This window comes from Felis catus, chromosome F2, assembly GCF_018350175.1.
Source record: "Felis catus isolate Fca126 chromosome F2, F.catus_Fca126_mat1.0, whole genome shotgun sequence".
Lineage (NCBI taxonomy): Eukaryota > Metazoa > Chordata > Mammalia > Carnivora > Felidae > Felis > Felis catus.
This window is the reverse complement of record NC_058385.1, coordinates 64,830,726-64,848,535: the sequence shown is the minus strand read 5'-3', so window position 1 is coordinate 64,848,535 and position 17,810 is coordinate 64,830,726. Positions and strand designations below refer to the sequence as shown.

Sequence of the window (17,810 nt, the reverse complement as noted above, 5' to 3'; positions counted from 1 at the left end):
TATGTACCAAGTTTTATGATTTTTGTACTGGTAGGTGTAAGGAATACTAGAGAAAAATTGAAAAATTTACTACCAAATTATATTTACAACCAAAGTTGTATCCTATGGTTTCTTTCTATTATTATATGAGAATTAAAAGATTTGTAGAAGGCTCAGGGTGTTATATGTAAGTGATGACTCACTAAATTCTACTCCTGAAAATATTAATATATTATATGTTAACTAACTTGGATTAAAAAAGAAGATTCATAGAAGGCTTATCATGTAAGACAATCAGTTCTTCCTCCTAAGGAGAAATTGAAAAGTCTTCACTAGAGTTTTAAAAACCCACGTCTAATTTCTAGGCAGGGAGATGTTTTAAATCAGATAAAATCACACAGTATATTCATCTCTAAATGACTGTAAAACTCTTTCCTTTGTCCCTTTATAACGATTCTGGCCCCATTCAGTCATTAGATGTAGATGTTCCCCAAAGTTCTACATTTGGTCTTCAGATAGAGATATTTTCTCTCGTCCACTCACACCCCATCTATTATTGCCTCAACGCAAACAGCTTCTGCCATCTCTCATTCTCAGATCTCTATGTCTAGCTGTCGAGCTCTCTTACCTCATCAGTTTGTCCCTCAAATAGCACCTCCACCCAATGCCTACCCTTACTACCCTGTTTAAAATGACAACTATTTCCTGCCACTGCACAAATCCCATCACCGTGCTCAATTTTTCTGTAACATTGAAATATAACAAGGATTTATGTCTTAAGAAACATTCCTGGCACACAGAAACCCCTGAAAAATATTCTTCGAATATAGGAACAAAGCAACTCCAACACCTGAATCAACTATATTTAAGTGTCTTACTTTCTCATTAGGCTCAAAGTTTGGGTTCCATAGCTGATTTCTTTTTCCTTTTTCCCCATTAGCTCTTGTGAGTCAACAGGTGTTGACCATGCTTCATTAATGATGACTCTCATCCTTCTTGTGAATTCTATTCCCACTGCCAGAAGCCTAGGTGAAATTCCCAGTTTTTCTTTCCTGTTTGGACACAACAGACCTGTAAATGGTTTCCTTTCTCTTTTATAACTCATTTTATACATTGCTGCCTTCCTAAAACATAGCCTTGACTATGTGGTAGCAGTTCATAGATTCCTTCAGCAAATATTGAGCAAGAGCAAATATCTTCTAGGCAAGGACTAAAAAGACAAAATGTCTCTTTATTTGTAGAGTTTATTTTCCCAGCTCACTACCCTTCAGTAACTCCTAATTGTCTACAAAGTAAAGTCTGGCTATTATGTTGACATGAAGACTCTCCACATCTGATCTCATCAAGCATTGCCATTATAACCCTCTATGCATTCATGCGCCAGTCAAATCGCACCATACATGATCAATCTTGCTCCATATCTCTGAGTTCCCTGTTAATCTATGTGTAATAAGTTCCAATCCCTCTCTCCTATAAGAATCCTACACAGATCTGATTCTGCCATCTCCATGAAGTCTTCTCTAATTAATTTGGAAATTATTTTTTTTCTTCTTGTCTATTTTTGCCTCTTTAAAGACACATATTATATACTACTTTGTATGCTATTTATTAGTCTATGTGTCTTACCTACCACAGTAGAATAGAACGTCCTTTAGGCCAGAAACGCTGCCTCAAACTTCTTGAACTTCCCACAGCACCTGGTGTAATGCCTTGTACTTAAGCACTTAATATGTTCATTGAATAGAAAAAACAAGATATCTTTTATTTCTTCCACTCTAGATTATACTCAATTTAAACAATATTGGTGATAACTATTCACCTTCAAGTAAATACCACAATATCCCTATCCAGATATCCTGACAAATTCTATTAGGTGGTTAAGAATCCAAGTTTGTAAGTCAAAAGATTTCAGCTTTATTCTGGCTTTATTACTTATTGTGTACTTTAAACAGTTATTTTTATCTCTATGTGTCCCATTTTCCTCATTAGTAAAGATGGACAAACCTTTAATACCCAACTCCTGGACTTATTTAATACTTAAATGAGATCATGAATATATGACAATTAGCATGACATCTGACACTTATTTGATGATTGCTATTACTATTATTATTACTGTACAAAGTGTCATTTCTTTACTCTTCATCCCCCTCCTTCCTTCATTGTTCTTCCTCCTGATTCCATGATTGTGTAAGGGTATGCCACATATTCCATTCTTTCCAGATACAGTCTGTTTATGAGTTATTTATTTTGGCAAATTTATTTTGTCTACTCAAATTCACTACATGATATTTGAGAGTAAGGCAATACATACATTTATATGTGAACATATATAATATGAATATAATTTATATTACATATGCTACATGTTATATAAATGTTTTTTGAAATAATATATATCTTAAATTGTCCATGATATCTAGCACAATGCTATATAGTCATAGTAGGAAGTATGCATGAAACTTAACAGTATGGGATGTTAGTTACAAAGAACTGGGTTTAAATACTGTCTGTCATTTTTAAAAAATAAGTAATTTTGGGCAAGTTAGGTAATTTTTTTTGACACTCACACTTTTTTCATATGGACAATGGAGTAATAAAGCTTAAATTGCTAGATAGAGGCTATGATTAAAGTGCAAGATACATACAAGCACTTAACACAAAGTCTGAATCCCAGTAGACACTTCACAAATAGAAGTTGTGATCATCACTGTTATTACTATTACCAGTTAATTAATTCCTAGATACACTGGCATGAAGCAGGGATTAATCCATGAAACCACAAGTCCCATTTTCAGTAAACACAACTGAACTTGTTGTATGCTATATATAAAATTTCCTTAGATACATATTTACTTACTTCTTTCTCTTAATTTTTTCAGTATGTCCATGAGGTTTTCTATTTGCTTTGTAATGAGAATAAAAGCAAAAATTGAAAAAAGAAGAAACTTGTTATCTTGTGCCTGGCTTTAATTTAAAGATCATTTTGTCAAAGTTAAGTGTTCAGAAGGACAAAGCAATTTTTTCCCCATCAATAGAGTGCAGTAAATCTGTACTGAAAAGTGAAACCTTTTAAATGAGCATTTCTCAAAGCTCCCTAAAGTTCATTATTGTTTAAGAATCTTTTTACTATGTTGACTAAGAGCCTTTAAGACAGGACTTAGAGACTCTTTAATGCCCAGATCTTATTATGTGAAACAACAGTAACATCTTAGCCTCTGAAATGCCACATAGGTGGTTTTTCACTGTTGAATTGAATGAATGATGTCTCCTTGTCTTGTAAATGTCTGAAGCAGACCAATCAGGATATAGAAGAAAACTGATGTCTTTAATTGTCAAGGGTTGGTTTATCTGTAATGCAGTGATGAATTTGCTCTGTTCAAGAATTCTGAATTTTGCCTTATATCCCTGGCTGCTTCATCACAGAGGGGACAAGAAATGCTTTGCAAGCCTGAAAAACTGGTGAAAGGCCAGTTCAGGTAGCCCCCAATAAAGCCCTTGTGATTCTCAACTTTTAGACAATAAGACATAGAAAGTGTCAGCTAAACAGAGACAGAGTTTCACATATCTCTTGGTTGGCAAGTGTAAAAGTATCCTGGATTGAGATATATTCTAAATTATGTCATATTTCCTTTCATGTTATTCTATTGGTCACAAACTTTGAAAGTGCCCTGAGTGCTAATTTCCTAACTCTTCTATAACTCATTAAAAAATGGTTTGGATCCTTTTACATATCAGATAACTAGGTAGAATGTCACCATAATACCTCTACAATTACACTTGTATCGTGAAAATATTGCTGATTCTGATCAGTTAAGAAGAGCTTGGACTGGGGCGCCTGGGTGGCACAGTCGGTTAAGCGTCCGACTTCAGCCAGGTCACGATCTCACGGTCCGGGAGTTCGAGCCCCGCGTCGGGCTCTGGGCTGATGGCTCAGAGCCTGGAGCCTGTTTCCGATTCTGTGTCTCCCTCTCTCTCTGTGCCTCCCCCGTTCATGCTCTGTCTCTCTCTGTCCGAAAAGTAAATGAACGTTGAAAAAAAAAAATTAAAAAAAAAAAAAAAGAAGAGCTTGGATTAAAATCCAACTCCACATTCTACTGGGTACATTATCATGATCAATGGATTTGCCCTATGTAGGTTCTATTTTCCTTTTTTCTTGGTGAGCCACCAGATCCATAACATTACAAGGCAGCATTAGATTGAGAGAGGTCAAAAAAGACAATAGAACCAAGATGGAGTTGCTTATAATAAATCTTATGTAACTAAACTGACACTTAATTATAGTTTCTGCTTTCCCATAAATGGAACCTTAAACCAGTCAGTGAGGAATCACCTGATCAGCACTATTAAGCAATCTCTCTAATAGACTCTGCATCCCCTAAAGGAAGGTAACTCCAATAACCCACTTTTTTTGCCTTGTATAATTTCCTTGTTCTCGCTCCCTTCTGCCTATAAAAGTCTCATTTTTTGTAGTTCCTTGGAGGTCCTTTCTATCTGCTAGTAATTGGATGATGCTCAGTTTGCATCAATTTTTGCCCGACTAAACTCAAAATTTTCAATATGTCTCACTTTATCTTTTAACAGTGATAAATAAGAAACATAAGAAATATTAAGAGTTTAGGTGAAAGAAGGAATCCTGTTAGCTGGTGCACTCTGGGGAGGTTTCAAAAAAAGGGAGTAATTTGAGTTGGGCTTGATGAGATGTATATAAATATATTTTGATCACTGGAAAGGAAAAGACAGGACTTCCTTTTCAGAAGTAATAGTGTTGCTCAGTTGACATTAATTCAGTCTGGCTATTCAGTCTGGCTAAAGACATGAATTAGTAAGAGATTGGAAAGGCACTTGAACCTTTGAATAATAGGCCAAAAGCAGTAGAGTTTTATTCATGAAGAACATAAATTTTGAACTCAGATATATCTCAGTTTGGGTCCTGGCTTTGCCAATTTCCAGGGACTGGAATCTGTACAATTCATTTGGTCACTATGAACCTCAGTTTCCCAAACTGTAGAATAAAGATAATAATAACTTCCAAGAATGCTGATGGAATTGGAAAATATAAAAACATAATGTTTTAGCACATTATATGCTAGATATACTGGTTATTTGATATGGGCCCTCCACTATACCACCCTCCATATCCATTATCAGCCTTTCTCTGCCTTGCTCTGTGACCACGAAAGCTGGCCTCTGTGGACTGCATCACCTGTGGTCCCACACCCTCTGACTCCAGGTTGGGCTTGGCCAATGGAAGGCACTGGCAGGAGATTTGAAAATGGGAAGAGGTACAAGCCATGGCATGTTTTTCCCCACTTCCTCCCTGCTCAGGCAGTGACTGTGTCCTTTCATGACAACAGCTCTTATAAGGTCAGAAGCTTTTCCATGACTCCAGATATCACCAGGCTTTCATAACATAATTTCTTTCCCTGCTCAGGCAGCTTCTTTTGATGTCAGTCCCAGTTGCCCCAACATTCCTCATTGTTTCCCTAATGTTGTCCAGATTTTAAAAGAAGTCATCTCATTACAGCCCCTTATTCTGTTTCTTACTGGGACTCTGAAATATACTGGCTATATCTTAATTCCATTCTTATTATTTTATAGCAATGAAAGCCACTAGACCATGGACACAGCATGATAGGAGCCATGCTTTAGGATGTTTAAAGCTGGTATATAGGATGGACTCTGAGGAGAGAAGAAGAGGGAGGCCAAAAGTAATTTTAACATAAAAAAACAGAATTCCAGCTGATCATTTTTAAAGGTCAGAGAAAGGGTGGTGACATATTGTGACTTATAAGAAGTATGTATATATGGTCATTCAGATGGCCAAATTATACATATATTTTATGTTTTTTAATGTTTATTTTTGAGAGAAAGAGAGAGAGACAATGGGTGGAGGAGGGGCAGAGAGAGAGGGAGACACAAATCTGAAGCAGGCTCCAAGCTTTTAGTTGTCAGCACAGAGCCTGCCTTACACGGGGCTCAAACTCATGAACTGTGAAATCATGACCTGAGCCAAAGTCGGGTGCCCAAGCGAGTGAGTCACCCAAATGCCCCCCAAATTATATTTCTCACATATATTTGGTCTCCATCCACAATTCCTGGCTCACAGCTCCCAAAACCTTTGGAATTTCCTGAGCCATAAGAGCAACGGGAGCATCTCTTTTTATACTACTTGGTCTCTTGTTCTCAGTTCCTGCGAACACTTCAGGGCCATGAAAGTGAAATTGGTGTTTTGTTATTCAAAACAAACCCTCCCCACCATAATTGGGTTTACGTTATTTTGGAAAGCACCTAACTGAAAGGGACTAGTTGCCAGGGGAACCAACCAGGAATACAGGGTTGAAATTTTGAAAAAGGAAGGGGTTTAAAGAGCCTCAATGTTCAGGAATCAGAATGCTTCCACATGCTGCCATGCTGGGTTCCAAGCTCCACAAGTACAGGAGCTCCTTTGTTCTGGACTTTATACTCTGTATCTCTTCATCTATCTGTTGACTCACATCCATTATATCCATTGTAATAAACCAATAATCTAGTGAGTATATGAGTTTCTTGAGTAATGTGAATCATTCTAAGAAATTCATCAAATCCAATGGGGGGGTTATTGGAACTTCCAATTTGTGGACGATCTGTCAGAACCACAGGTAACAACCTGAGATTGTGACTGGAGTTCAAGGTGGACAGAAGTTGGAGGACAGAGCCCTTTACCAGTGAGATCTAACGCTATGCTCAAGTAGATAGTGTCAGAACTTAGCTGGATTGAGTTGAATCCTTGAACACCTCACTGGAGACTAAGAATTGCTTGTTGGTGTGCAGAAACCTACACCACACACACACACACACACACACACACACACACAAGTTGGGATTGGGTACAGTAACCTAAAACAGGTGGTGACCACAAAAATGCAGAATAAGTGATGAGTGGTCATCATTGCCAAATATGGTGAACAGAGAAGGGAAAGAACAATGAATTCAAAGATAACTTGTAGGTATATTAGCTCTTTTACCAAATATTTGATTTTTACCTAAATATTTACCGACTAAATCAAACCTAAAGAGTTTTTAACTACTCATCAGAATTTTAATTTGTGCCAGCATTTAGAAGATCACAGTCTTCACTGAGTAGATCCAAGGGAGAAAGAAGGAAACCAAAAAAGTAAGGACAGTCTGGTAAACTTGGAGAATATCCAGCAATTACAAGGCTGATAATAATCCAAGGTATAATCCCAACTCCTGGTATCCAAACACCTATTAAATTCTCATTGTTATATTAGCAATTTTATGAAGTATGTTGTGTATTTGTATATGCATTTAAGCCTTCAAAATGACACTAGGATTTACAATTCTTTTTGCCATTGTTAAAGTGAAGAAACAAAGGATAATGAAAGCTAAGGTGTGTGTATGAATGTACATATGTGTGTGTAAGTGTGTTTATGTTCTTTCTTTTACGTGTGTGTGTGTATATATTTCTAGTTTTTCTTCTGATTATAAATGATTTGCTCAAGTCAGAAAATTTTGAAGCCACAGAAAAGCACAAAGAAAAAAATTAAAGTTAGCCAGAATCTCACTCTGAATAGTTTGGCAAATTTGTCTGCCTTCTTGGGTCTAGAGATATATACAACCCCTGTTTAAAAAAAAAAAAAAAATATATATATATATATATATATATATACACACATATATACATACATACACATTGCATACATACACATATTCACATATATGATATATATCATATACATATACTCACAGAGTTAAAATTATACCGTCACAAAAGTTTTGTCATCCTTTCTTACTATTATTTACCATCATAGCCCCGGTTACTTTTTTTAACTTATAAATTTTATTCTGTGCTAGGCATTGACTTTGGCACTGGTGTGATTCTTATCACACAGTCCAGAAATGGTATATCTGAGAACTAGAAATATGCTTATGATCATAAATCCCATATTCTCACGTTTCAAGTGTTTTCAGTCTGATGCCTTCCATTCATACTCCTTAAACTAGTACAAACTTCATGCCAGTATGTTGAACTGTGGACTTTTTGTTGACCAAAGAGGTCTCGACATTATTTAATATTTGGTAATGGTTATTATGGTCCCCTCCACCACCCCAGACATCCTGCCACTCTAAATATATGATTGTCACTAATCACAAACTTCAGAGGATTTCTATCGCTTTCCCCAGCAGCTTGCTACCATTTAGTCCTCACCTGGAGGCCCAAGCCTATCTGTTTTTGAAACTGTTCCAAGAGAAAAAAAGAAAAAGAAAAAAGCAAGGGGCATCTGGGGTCTTTCCCCTTCTGACTATTTGCTGCTTAGGATTGACACTCCCAGATTTCATATCCAATGATGAAGTAATCAGAGATGGCTAGGGACATTGAATATGAGTTCTGGGACCAGCCCATGCCTGCTGCCTCAAATTCAACTAACAATTTTTTTTCTCTTCTATGGCATTCAGAGTCTGGATCTTCCTCCAAAGGCATTATTATAGGGGTGCCTGGGTGGCTCACTCAGTTAAGCGTCCGACTCTTGATCTCAGTTCAGGTCTTGATCTCAGGGTCATGAGTTCAAGCCTTGAGTTGGGCTCCACGCTGAGCATGGAGCCTACTTAAAAACAAAACAAAACAAAACAAAACTTCAAAGGCATTATTATAGGAATACATGGTAGTACAGTCAGGCTTTCTTGTATAATTACAATCACATATTTCTAATAGACATATAGAGGAGGGGAAGTACTTGCATTGCTGGTAAGTCTGGGTAAGACTGGGAGAACAGGGGAAATGAGGCTTTAAGGAAAGATGAACGAATAGAAAATAAAATGCTGGGTAGCTGTGTCATGTCAACGTCATTTCTTTCAAACAAGAGAAGACATTTAAAGCACGGCGCCTGGAGAATAGTAAGTACATGGTAAGAGTCATCTATAAATTCTCTCCAACTGATAGCTATTTCTACAAATGTGAACCCATTTTTGTTAGTGTCAACATAGCACAACATTAAATAAAATATAAAACATTGGAAAAGAAATACCATTCATAATCACACCACCTGCAATTTAAAAATGATTTCTGATTTGTTCTGATTTGTTCACAAATCATTTTTTTCAAAAAATATGCATTCACTTTTGCATAATCTAAAAAATGTACATGTGTGACGTTCCCATTCTCTTAAATGCCTATTTTAAGCCACAAATATTGACTGTGGTGGGACAGGTGACTGGGTCAGTTAATAACATACCTTAGAGTCCAAAATACACCCTAAAGGACCACAGAAGGGCATGCACTGGGCAGAGAATTTGACGGACCTGTTTATTTGTTTAACTTTACCATAAGAACATCAGGTTATAGACATGTGTCTAAGACTAAGAATATCTTCCCACATTCTAAAACTATCCCTGCCAATGAGTCCTCCTCTCGTACTCAGAGTCAAAATAGGAGTAAAGAATCCTTTCACCTGAGTTGTATCTTGATCCTAGGTGAAACTGTAAAGAACAGGCAAGCAAGGAATAGCTGTAAAAATAGGGTCACAACCTTGACTCAGAACCTTATTTTAGACAAAATCTTAACATATTTTTCTTTTTTCAACAAACGTGCTTAGCAACACACATGTATGTAAATTAAATTTAAGAATAAGGTTAAGAATAAGATGAATTTACCTTTAATTACTAGATGACTGGAGTCTTTGGCTCTTTGCATATCACTCAAAAATAGGAATTGGCATGTTGCCAATATGATGCCATATAGCATAATGGCCAACTTCATTCTAATATATGCTCTGCCTCTTGTATGCCATGTGACTTTAGGCAAGTTGCTTAATCTCATTCTGCTTAGGTTTGTTGATCTGTAAAATGGGATAATAGTATTACCTAGCTCATAGGAAGGTGTGGATTAACTAAAGTAACACATGCATTATAAATATATTATAAGTATATAAAGAGAGAATATATAGGTGTGTATACACATATATGTATGTAAAACTTTAAAAGTGTGTGGCACAAGATCAGCACTATATAAATATTAGGATGTATTTTATTGCCATTTTTATAATTATTGTTCCCTTCACTTAGCAATGCCCTTTCATTCATCCTTATATCCTGTGAACTATAAAATAAAGTGTCAGTACCATCCAGGAGTTCCCCAGTTATTTTCAGCATCAATCCCCACTTTTACATTGGGTCATTGACCCCTTTACAAGCCTTTCCCCCCCCATATCCCAGCTTCAGGGTGACGGTCCCATTGGCTACCAATAGCTGTTTTTTTTTTTCCTGGCTAGGAGAAAGCCACTACTGATCACATAGCTATTCTCTCTCATACTCAGAGACAGTACCTCTCCCCGCCCAAGGGCTGAACAAATCATGATCATTGTAATTCAATCATGGCTCATTCAGTTGATTAGATTTGTAATTAGTTTGGTGAATGCCATGTGGCCCAACTCTGGCCAAGAAAAACTAAGAGGAAGCTTGATGGCAAGGGGAAGGGGTGAGGGTGAAGGGTGTTAGCATGTGGGGAGGAGAGGGTTTAAAGATTTTCCTCCATAACAAAAAGGATGTGTGGGAGACAATGTCTCTCTTCCACACCGTCTTCTGCTGTGAGGCCTAGAACTTATACAATGTAGAAATTTTCTTTTTTTCAAGTTTGTTTCCTCTGTTCTATATAAGTTCTTTGAAACCAGTAAGAGTCACATAATTATCTTGATAACACCACCCAACCTTCCTCCACCACACTCCCAAATCTAATGGTTGATGCACAAATCACCCAAACCTACGTCTTTGAAGCATTCGCTGATCCCCAATACCACTAATTACTTCTTCCTCCATGTTCCTTATATATTCTGTTCAACTTGAGCAATAGAACTCCAGAGCAGATCAGGTGCTGGCTCTAGAATCAAACTGCATGGGTTTAAATATGTACTCAGCCAATTTTCTCTTCCCCTTGTACCTTGGTTTCCTAATCTGCAAAATGGGGACATATGTAGTGACTATCTTTTAGGACTCACTTGAGAATTAAATGAGTCCATGATTGTAAAACATTTTGAATAGTGCTTGAAATATAACTAAATTTGAGATATAACAATTTTATTATTATTATTTTTTTTAAATTTTTTTTCAACGTTTATTTATTTTTGGGACAGAGAGAGACAGAGCATGAACGGGGGAGGGGCAGAGAGAGAGGGAGACACAGAATCGGAAGCAGGCTCCAGGCTCTGAGCCATCAGCCCAGAGCCCGACGCGGGGCTCAAACTCGCGGACCGCGAGATCATGACCTGGCTGAAGTCGGACGCTCAACCGACTGCGCCACCCAGGCGCCCCAACAATTTTATTATTATATTTATGTTATTTTAATGCAATGAGCTGTTTATACATCTGTTTTACCCACTGGATTGTGAGGGTAGCTTTAACTGGGATCCTATTTTCAATTTTTCCATTGGCTAGCAGATTGCTTAGCACATAGTAGTTGCTCTGTTAATGTTTCCTTAAATGAAGAAGGCAGGAAGGCAGGAAGGAAGGAAAGAAGGAAGGAGAAAAGAAAGAAAGAAAGAAAGAAAGAAAGAAAGAAAGAAAGAAAGAAAGAAAGAAAGAAAGAAAGAAAGAAAGAAAGAAGGAAAGAGAGAGAATATTTGGTACTTTGTGGGGTCCCCCCCCCTTGGGCTAGGGGAGAATTTACTAACCTATACAGTGAATCTAGTTACCTATTTCTACCCATTGTCCATAATTCAAAATCTGTCTTAAGCATCCCAAAGCCACCTACTAAGAAAGCTGAGCTATGAAGGCCCATCATTTCTACACTGTACAAATGATGCTTTCAGCTGGACAGTGCCATCATGACACAATGAACTCTATATTAGGGGTGTGCAAAGCCTGCAGACATAGAAAGCCAACTGAGGCCTCTGACAACATCTCTACTGTGTGGTCACGCAGCCTGGCTGGAGCCCCAGAGGAACTGATTATATTGTAGAGACTGGTCTTCCACAGAGCATAGAACTCCCCCTGCCATGACAGGCTGCACAAAATGATCATATTCATGAGGTCCACACAATATTACTTGTTTGAATGTCTGAGAGCTCACCCCACACCTGGATGCTTAAACATTGGGTTTATGGCCTCTTAGATGCTTCATAATAGAAGTTTGAAGATCAGCCAGATTCCTCTCACAGGAAGTGGTCATTGGACAAGTTCCTCAAAACATCAAAACAATGAGAATAGAATAAACTTGGTAGATTACAGTAAGTGACCTTTCCTTTTGCCATTGTTGAAACTTATTTGGGAAGAGCTGAAATCAGATTCTGGAGTTGTAGCTTCATTCAGGGATGTGAACAAGCTCGGATGTGGTCTCTGACTTAAGTTAAAAACTTCATCCTTTGTTGTTCTGATACTGGTGGAAATGACAGATTCTTAATGTGCAAAGTGTAATTTCTTTGCACAAATCAGAGAGAACAGTTGTATCCTCAAAGAGGCAACTCAGATTTTTGTAGCATATCTGTGGTCATATTATCCTACTTTGTTCTGTCCACATTCTTTCTGCAATCCTGGCCCTACCTAGCTAATTCCAACCTTCCCCAGTGACAATCAGCTCCCTCTTTGATATTCAGTAGGAGCCAAAGTCTCCTTCATCCTCTTTCATAGCTTCCTGTTCTATTCCTACAATATACTCAACATAATCTGTAATTACAATTTGTAATCTGGATGTCTGCAGTCTGTCTCTCTCAGTAGTGCTCTGGGGACCCTCTCTACATAAAGATCCCAGGAAGACTTATTAAAATGCAGACTCCTGGGGAGCTCCAGGGTGGCCCAGTCAGTTAAGCATCTGACTCTTGATTTCAGCTCTGGTAAATCATGATCTCACGGTTTGTGGGATTGAGCCCCACGTCGAGCTCTACGCTATTAGTTCGAGATTCAGTGCTAGGGATTCTCTCTCCCTCTCTCTCTCTTGCCCCTCCCCTGCTCACTCTCTCTCTCTCTCTCTAAAAATAAATAAACATTTAAAAAAATGCAGACCCCTGGGCCCCATCCCAGAATTTTACAGGAAGTTGTCCCCAGCTATTTTTTAGACACGAAAGTTTGAGAGCTATTTCACAAAAGTTTGTGCTTTCTGAGGGTAGAGGTCATGTCAATTGTCCTGAGTTCTGATAACTCCAGTATAGGACTTAGTGCCTGGCAATTAACAGACCCATAAGAAATCCTTTTTACATGAATGAAAATTAAAATCTGAGTATCAAAAGGACAGTGATTAGTTTATCCCATTGTTCTAAATGTCTTTTAGACAAAGGGTTTAACTATACTTCAATTCTACAATTATATAAGCTTGAGAATAGAGTTGTGTTGGATAGACTTTATCATATGTAAAAAGGCCTTAAAATCTTCCAGGTGGGAACTCCTGCATTTCAGCCAAGACGTTGATACATTGGGGAAAAAATGGATTTTGCAACCCTCTAGACTTGACTGGCACTTACTAGCTATGCGGCTTTTGCCAATGCGTTTCAGTTTCTTCATCTGTAAAGCAATAGCTATGGTACAATGTGATTGTGTGCACACAAATAAGAAGATATAAACATAGAACTTGCACTACATTTGGCCTTAATGGACTGTCAGTGAATGACGGCCCTTGTCTGCCTGATATCCAACAAATTGTTCAAACAAATTGTTTTAAATACAACCAAGGAACACGTTGGCCAGCGGTGAGCACCCCCTGCCCTTTGCCATCATTCTGAGTAATGTTTAGGGAGCATAGCAGTTCTTAACTGGAATATTAAAGGATAATGAATTCAGCCCTGAAGTTGAATTTGCAGAATGGGTTTTCTTGATCATTACTATTTCGGGACAATGAGTGGCCTAGCACCATTCAATGTGTTGGAGATCTGACTTGGAAACACGCAGGGCTGGGAAGATCCAATGACAGAGATAGTTTCTCAGTGGAGATTATGACTTCTGGCTACATTGTGATGACGTATACTTGAACACAATAAGATAACTCATTAAAAAAAGGAACTAACAGGTATATTCAGGACTGTTGCAAACTAAAATTGTATCTGTATTTTCAAGGGGCCACAAATATAGATAATATCCAGCCACAGCAAAGGAATAGAAAAGAAAAAGTCTTTTCCTTCTCCCTCACTGAACTCTTTGGAGAAGGCATTCTAATTGTTGTAGCTCTTTTACTGGGGGGGGGGGGGGGGGGGGCGGGGAAGATGAGACTTGAAAGGCTTAAGAAAGCTTTGGCAAGTCCATCTTTTCCAGCTGTGTTAACAAACTTCTGTAAAGCAGATGGGTGGCTGGCTAAAACACTCAGAACTGCAAACTCTCTTAATCGATTGACACTTCCCAGTGCTATGAAATCCTTAATAAAATTAACCCTCCCGTCACTGCTCCAGGAACGTCTGGGGTTTGTTATGTCTTTTTCAGTTTTTCTCCAACTATTAAAAGGAAATTCATTTTAATAGCCCTTACCCTTTCTCTGTGAATTTTTTTCTTTGTTCACGTGGATAGCAAAGTCAGTGGTAGAATTTATCTTAAACAACTGAGTCCTATCACATTGGAAACAGATGATTTCTTTAGCCTCATATACTCTGGATGTTAGAAGACACCCAATTCACTATAGATACTTGCTAAATAACATAAAAGTATAATACAGCAGGCAATTTCCTTTATTCTTCAGTCATATATAAATAATACAGAATGTTTATATGGGCTTCATAGTGGTCAAGGGACATCCACGCACAATAGTGTCTTTCAATATGTGGGCGTTATATAACAATTTTCATGAATATTCCAGGGCAAATGCTGTCAGTGATAATTCAATACATAGGCTTCCTGGATTGTTTCATTTTGTGGCATTCCTTGTCTTTTGAGCCTAGACACATGGCAGGGTTGAAAGAATGTGGGCAACAGCTCCACATGTCGTTGTCAGTTCCTAACCGTGAGTCTAGCTGTTATAGTACACTCTGTGGGAGAGGATTTAGTGTGTATGAAGTTAAAATGAAACTTGGGTGATTAATAGGATGACAGCCAAATAGAGTGTTACAGTTTGTCCAGGAGTGTTCTGGTTTTAAATCTGAAAAATCCAGCATCTCAGGAACCTCTTTAGCCCCTCCAAAACTGGAATAGCTGGTCTCCAAAATCCACAGTAGGTAGCACCTTTATTGTATAAAACACCAAATAGAGGGGTATCTGAGTGGCTCAGTTAGTTAAGCATCCAACTCTTGATTTGGGCTCAGGTCATGATCTCATGGTCTGTGAGATCAAGCCCCACGTCAAGTTCCTCAGTAAAGCCTGCTTGGGATCCTCTCTCTCCCGCTCTCTCTGCTCCTCCCCTGCTCACCTGAGCTCGCTCTCTCTCTCTCTCTCTCTCTCTCTCTCAAAATAAATAAATAAACTTAAAAAATAGTTTTAAAACACAAAATAGAACAGGTCAGTTTAATGTGGTTATGAGTATCTGTCCCTAAACAGAGCATCAGAAAGTTAAATGTAGAAGGAATGCTCACATGAGTAACTATCAAAGGCCTTTTGGTTTGAGTTCATAACTAGAAGGTAAAGTTCTCTTACTATTCTGCTGGAAAAGTCTTCAACATGCCTATTTTATTTTCCTGTTGATATTTTAATATATAAAATGAAAAACTGAGACACAGTTTTGTCAGGACATTAAAAAGTGACATCTCCAATAAGTCCAGAGCTCTTTGCCAAGTTAAAAATAATCACTGGGGTTAATAGTTATCAACATGAATGCTGCATTGCCCTTGTTAAGCAAGATTCTACAGTGAAAGGAGATTTCACTGGACAGGTCACTTCCTGTAACCTTATCTCCTACGCTTTTATCTAATATCAATAATAATACCTAGTACCTTTTTTCTAGTACCCCACCCCCAACCCCCTTAACCATGGTTTCCCTTTCTGTGGCTTCAGTTACGTGCGGTCAACGGCAGTCCAGAAGCAGATGATCCTCCTTCTGAAGAATCAGCAGAAGGTCAGTAGTAGCCTATGTCACATTGCCTGCAACATTCCCCTCACTTCATCTTACCACATAAGCATGTTATCATCTCACATTATCACAAAAAGAAGAGTACAGTAAAATATTTTGAGAGAGAAAGCATATTCATATAACTTGTATTTCAGTATATGGTTACAATTGTTTTTTATTATTCATTGTTGTTAATCTCCTACAGTGCCTAATTTATAGATTTCGCTTTATCATAGGTATGTATGAATGAAAAAAATAGTATATATATAATGATTGGTACTGTCTGTGGTTTCAGGCATCCCTTGGGGGTCTTGGAACATATCCTTTGCAGATGAAGTGTGGGAGGGAGGGTGGGGAACTATCGTACCTGGTTCTCTATGCTTAGTACCTTTACTTGGTATTAATGATAATAAAAGTAGTTATTCCCTATTAAAAACAAAGTGAATGATGTTCAGGACTTCTACAGAATAACATCAGAGCAAAAGACTTGACTTTGTATCCATGTAGCATATCTAAGCAGGCAAGGTTATTAATCCTATTTTGTAGGTAAGAAACTTCAGAGATGGTATTTGAACTCTGGTCCAGTTACACTCATACTAAAATCTGGTGTATATTTGTCCCCCAAAACCCTTTTATTTGAGACCTTCCTCTCCTCTCCCAGCTGTATCTTTACCTATCAGACTTGATGAGAATTGCCAGGTGAGGAGGAGCCAACATTATTTTAGCTAGGAAACTTTAAATGGGTAAGAAATGGTCACACTATTTGAAGAACAGGAGTAAATGTTACAGTGAACCCCTTCAAAAGGGATTCCAATTTTCCTATGAGGTGTTGAAAGACTCTCCATACTGATGTGTATCAGTTTACTCATCCCCTAAATCTCATTTGGTAACAGTGCAGGCTATTTTGTGGGTAATTTGCTCTATCAGCACAACACCCACAAACTTCCTCATAATTCATGAGTTCTCAGTCCCAACTCTGCATTGGAATGATTTGTGAAATTTAAAAACAAAATTCAAACAAGTTCTTAGATCCCATCCCAGAACTACCAGGCTTATTGATTTTAGAGGAGGCAGTTATAGTTTCAAAAGAATCATACGTAGTTCAGATGCATAATTAAAACTGAGGACTAATGTGTGCTTCGTGCAACACATTATTTCTAGTTGGAATAAGAATCTTGAAGTCCATGCTATTTTCAGTTGATTAAGTTGAGATACTGATTAAAGGTCTTTTGGCCCAATTTGCCAGATGTTAAACATCAACAGATGACTTCATTTAGTCCCTATCATTCTCTTATTTCCATTTCTCTTCATTGTCCTAAAATGATGTTCTGTGATAATTAGAAGGTGTTAGCTCATTCTTGAAATAGGACTCAATAGCATTTTCTTTAGCAAAGAGTACAGGGAGATTTTTTTCAGTGAATGGAAGGGCAGTGGGAGGGAAGAAAATGCCAGAGGCAGTGATTCTGAGTCCTTGATCAGCTGTGAGGGTTGAAGCACAGCCAGGAATGAAAGTTTGCTAACATTCCAGGTTCTCCTGGAGGCCCTGAGTGGACAGGGAGGGATACCCCCCATTTAAATACGTATGCTGCCTTAAAATACAGTATTCAGAATCTCGGCAGAGAAAGCCCATGTTAGGATTTAAATTAAGAACAGGAGCTTTAACTTAACACTTGAGTAAAAGCAGAAATTCAGTTGAAGGGTCATCATGATCTAACTACGGGCTAGAGAAGTATCTTTTGATGCTATGTAGATATCAGGCATTAAATCAATCATAGCAGTGCACAGATCACCAACCCAAAGGCATCACTCTGATAAGATAATGTTAAAGAGAAATATAATGATATTAACACCAAATATTCCTCCAAGTCCTTACTGTGTCAGA

At 37.9% G+C, this 17,810-nt stretch overlaps 1 protein-coding gene across 11 annotated transcripts in view; it reads right to left on the bottom strand.

Annotated features, from left to right (window-relative positions):
• Positions 1-17,810, bottom strand: part of LOC111558559 — a 471,686-nt gene that overhangs the window by 86,241 nt on the left and 367,635 nt on the right. For 4 of the 11 annotated variants that reach the window (XR_006592174.1, XR_006592168.1, XR_006592172.1 and 1 more), the window contains exons 1-2: positions 1,606-3,756; positions 858-1,031 (exon numbers count right to left, since the gene is read on the bottom strand). The exons of 6 other annotated variants lie outside the window; for them this stretch is intronic. The gene's annotated coding sequence lies outside the window, so the exon portion shown is untranslated. Of the gene's footprint in view, positions 1-857; positions 1,032-1,605; positions 3,757-9,633; positions 11,097-17,810 lie in introns of those variants that run through there. One more of the 11 variants, XR_006592169.1, reaches the window with a different exon arrangement.